Source organism: Nicotiana tabacum, chromosome 20 (assembly GCF_000715075.1).
Source record: "Nicotiana tabacum cultivar K326 chromosome 20, ASM71507v2, whole genome shotgun sequence".
Lineage (NCBI taxonomy): Eukaryota > Viridiplantae > Streptophyta > Magnoliopsida > Solanales > Solanaceae > Nicotiana > Nicotiana tabacum.
Window position 1 is genome coordinate 15,584,946 of NC_134099.1, and position 4,806 is coordinate 15,589,751.

Consider the following 4,806-nt stretch of genomic DNA (forward strand, 5'->3'; position numbering starts at 1 on the left):
GGTCTAAAGGAGAAAATAAGGCATACAGTCAAAATGCTCAATCCCTTTACTCTAAGTCAAGCAGTAGAAAAGGCTAGACACCAGGAAAAAGTCATAGATTCTTGGGCTAAGAAAGAGAAAATGATAGGGGGAAGGAGTTTGATGCCCACCAATATCAGTGGACCAAGTTCAGCTAATAATCATAGAAGTGCAGGATTTCCAAATCAGGGTAACAAACTATTTGAAACCACAAGAGCTCAAGGATTGTGTTATAAATATGGGGAGAAATATCACCCCGGTCATCAATGCAAGAATAAACAGCTAAATGTAATGTCTGGGACTATGGAACCTTATGAAGATGAGGTTCAACCAGAAATTGAAGTCACGGGGGAGGAGTTCTTAGAAGTACAGAAGAGAAAACCATGGATGAAGCCATTAGCTTGAATGCTCTTTCAGGTACTGAAGTGCCAAACACCATTAGGCTCAAGGGAGAGTCTAAGAAGAACACCATGACAATCCTACTGGATTCAGGAAGCACTCATAGCTTCCTGGATTTAGAGACAGCAAGGAAAATGGGGTATGTTATCAAAGAAATTGTCCCTATGAGAGTGACAGTAGCCAATGGGAATCATTTGTGCAGTATGTACACTTGTCCCAAATTCAAGTGGAAAATACAAGGAATAGAGTTTGAGGATTCAGTAAGATTACTGAGACTTAGGGGTAATGACATGATTTTGGGGGGAGATTGGATGAAAGGACACAATCATGTCCTATTGGACTTCATAGAGTACAAAGTCCAGGTTACACACAAGGGGAAAAGGATGGAACTTAGGGGCATTTATCACCAAGGGGAACTAAATAGCATGACTGCTACTGGGGTGAAGCATTTACTCAAGAAGGGTCAAGCTATATAGGCTCACTTGTTCACTATATCAGCAGCAGAAGCACAGTTAGAGGAAAATATACTTGCAGCTATCCAACAAGTACTGAAGGAGTTTCCAGATGTCTTCTCTGAGCCCAAAACATTGCCACCAAGGAGGAATCATGACCACTTCATCCCTCTGAAAGTAGAAACAAATCCAGTTAGCATCAAACCTTACATGTACAATTTCTTTCAGAAGAATGAAATAGAAAAACAAGTAAATGAAATGCTTCAGAATGGAATTATTCAGCCTAGCCATTCACCATTTTCTTTACCTGTTTTACTAGTGAAAAAGAAGGATGGTAGTTGGAGATTTTGTATTGATTATAGAGCCCTTAACCAAATAACTGTAAAAGAAAAGTTCCCAATTCCCTTGGTATATGACTTAATGGATGAATTACATGGTTCATACATATATTCTAAGATAGACCTTAGAGCTGGCTACCATCAAATTAGAATGGGGGACAAGGACATATATAAAACTGCATTTAGAACACATTTGGGGAATTATGAGTTTAAGGTTATGCCCTTTGGGCTAACCAATGCACCAGCTACATTCCAGTCCCTCATGAATCATGTGTTTCAAGCTCATTTAAGAAAGTTTGTTCTAGTCTTCTTTGATGACATTTTAGTCTACAGTGCATCAATGGAGGATCATGTGCTTCATCTTAGTAAGGTGTTGAGTATATTGAGGAAAGAATAGTTGTTTGCTAAGCGGTCCAAATGTTCCTTTGGTCAGCCTAAGGTGGAATATCTAGGGCACATTATATCTGGAGAAGGGGTCTCTACTGATCCCTCAAAAATTGAGGCTATGGCCAATTGGCCAACACCAAAATCTGTTAAGGCTCTAAAGGGTTTTCTAGGACTGACAGGTTATTACAAAAGATTTATTAAGTCCTATGAGGTTATCAGCAGACCATTGACCTAAAGCTTGATAATAAATCAGATGAAGAGTGGGATTTGTTACACAGGCAGGTTTGCGGCTTTATTAGATAGTGGGTTGACGATAATGTTTTGAACCATATTTCTGGGGAGACACATGCTCAGACCCTATGGGAGTACCTTGAAAGTTTGTTTGCTTGGAAAACTGGAAACAACAAGATGTTTCTGATAAAACAGATGTTGGGTTTAAAATACCATGATGGTTTGATGACAGATCATTTGAATAATTTTCAGGGGATCATGAACCAGTTATCTGCTATGGGCATTAAATTTGATGAAGAAATTCAAGGTCTGTTTCTACTTGGTTCCCTACCAGATTCTTGGAAAATTCTTAGAACTTCATTATCAAATTATGCTCTGGATGGTGTGATCTCTATGGATCTTGCCAAGAGCAACCTTTTAAATAAAGAGATGAGAAGAAAATCTCAGGGTTCCTCCTCATCAGATGTCTTGGTGACTGACTCTAGGGGAGAAGCAAGAATAGGGGTTCTCAAAATAGAGAACATAATAGAAGCAAACTTAAAGATATTGAGTGCTATCATTTCGGGAAGAAATGGCACACAAAGAAGTTCTGCCAGATTTTGAAAAGGGAGAATAGAGACAAGGAAGAACAGAAAGAAGATGGCAATCGTGTGGCCACTGTCACTATAGAAGATCTTGTTACTTTCCTTGATGCGGATCTGATAAATATTGCTTGTGATGAGTCAAGCTGGGTTGTGGATGTGAGCACGTGATTTTTGCCCTATAAGAACTACTCCCAAAAATTCAAATAAAATAATTTTCCTTTGTGTGCAATTTTGAGAATTTTTCGTGACATTTTTGGTTAATTGTTTGTATTTGGCTGGGCATGTTTATTTTGTTTTAACTAATGAAAAATATATAAAAAAATAGGCTGCATTTGCATTTAGGATTTAATAATTTTAAGTTAATAAGTAAATTATTTATTTTATAAAATGAAGGAAAAACATAAAAATAATACACTTTGCATTTTAGTGTTTAATTGTGTAATTTGTTGTTTAAGTATTTGTGATAATTATCATTTAGAGACAATTAGTATTTTTAAGTTAATTTGGTTTGTATAATTTTAGGTTTTAAATTTTGAAAATAATCTAGGAAAAGGAAATAAAAGAAGAGAAAAAAGGTGGGTTGTGTTTTAATTCCAGGCCCAATACACCCAATACCCGCCCCAAATAAGCCCAAAACTCGTTCCCCACCCGGTACGCCCCTACCAGAATCAAACGACGTCGTTTGGACATACTTTGATTAGGGCCGTCGATTTAAGTTGATCCAACGGACCACAGACTTTTTCATTACCCAACCCCTTTGTCCCCGGATCAACCCAATCCCTAGTTGAAGCCAAACGACATCGTTCCTCATTAGTAAAGTGATCAAGGCCGTTGATCGTGAATGATCCAACGGCCAGGATCAAATCCCCACACCACTGTATATTCCTAAAACCATACCCCGCCCCCAAGCCAAACCCCCCCCCCCCCACCTCTTCGTATCCAAACCTCAGAGACCAAATGCATCTGCCACCCTTCACCACCGTGCTCCGCTCACCGGAAATCGCCTCACGGCGGTTCCGGTGGCCCAAACAGCCCCAAATTTACACCACAGCCTCCCCACGACGTCCTCTTTCCAAATCCCGAATCAGTTTTCTTCGAATCAGAACCAGACGCTTCGAATCTTAGATCGAAGAATCGAACCAAACCCTAATCCGTTCAATGGCCACCAAACTCACACCTTTTGACCACTAGACCACCCTCGTCCCAATTCCCTTGCTAGTTTTGCGCGATTCAGAGCGGAGTTAGTCGAATCTCAAAACGAAAGAGCGAACCCTAAAGGAAAAATTGAGGTCGTGGTCGACCTTAGTCGTGTGTTCTCAGTCGAGAACACTCGATTAAGGTCCATCTCGGCTTCAAACGCAAGTGGGAGTTTCAACTAAAACAAATGGGAACTGGGACTGAAATTCTAAGGTACTTATTTTTCTTTACTTTTTCTTTTGTTGTTCCATAGCGTGTCTGATTAAGTTTCGTCATAGTTCTGTCTTTTTCAATTACTTTCCTTTATTTCTTCTCCATCGGACTTTTTCTTGGTCCAGTTTTCTTCTATCAGTCAACATATGGTTAAATAGTTTTGTCGATTAATTCGGTTTAATTGTAGTTCAATAGTTCTGGTCAAATCGTTTGTTGTTATGCCAATTTGTTTCATATTTATGTGATGTTTGGTCCCCTACTCTGTGGCGTGACTTGGCATATGAATTTAGTTGTGCATTCAATGTATTTACAGTTTCATCTGCTCGTATTTAGGTTTAGTGTAGAATTGTGTTAGTCTATTCCCTAAATCCTTAAACCCTTCATCTTGGTTGTGATACTGTTCGTTCTGATATGAGTTCAATTGTTGTGTGAGTTTAGTGGTTTGAATCTGACTGTGGTTCTATTTAAGTTTGGAGTCCGATGGAATCGAATTTGTGGTTAAATTCAGCTTTCGTTAATCAGTGATTAGGTTCTTCTTTAAGAACTAGTTATAGCTGAAAGATGTAGCACAGATTAAAAGGGGTTAAGTTAGGATAGTAATCACAGGGGTTCTAGGGGGTAATTTGGGAATTGAAAACTTGAAGAAATGGGTAGTCTGAGTGTTCTGTACACTAAGCACTAGTGTACCATTAAAATAATGCATTTATTTAATAATTAGTGGGGAACAAAATATAATGGTATAGGGAGGCTTAAAAGGAATTGATTAAAATATGTTGCTCATACCTGCTTGAACTTTAAATAAAGGAAAGACAAGGGTTAATGGGGAACAAAACATACCCTAGTGGAGCTCAAAAAAATATCATGGGCAGAATTAGTTTCTTAATTCTGCCTGAGTGTTCTTACGAGCTGGCAAGGTCAGTGTTTAGGTATAAATGGAGGGATTTAAGAAAAGAAAAAGAGGAGGAGAACATTTTGGAGAGTATTGTA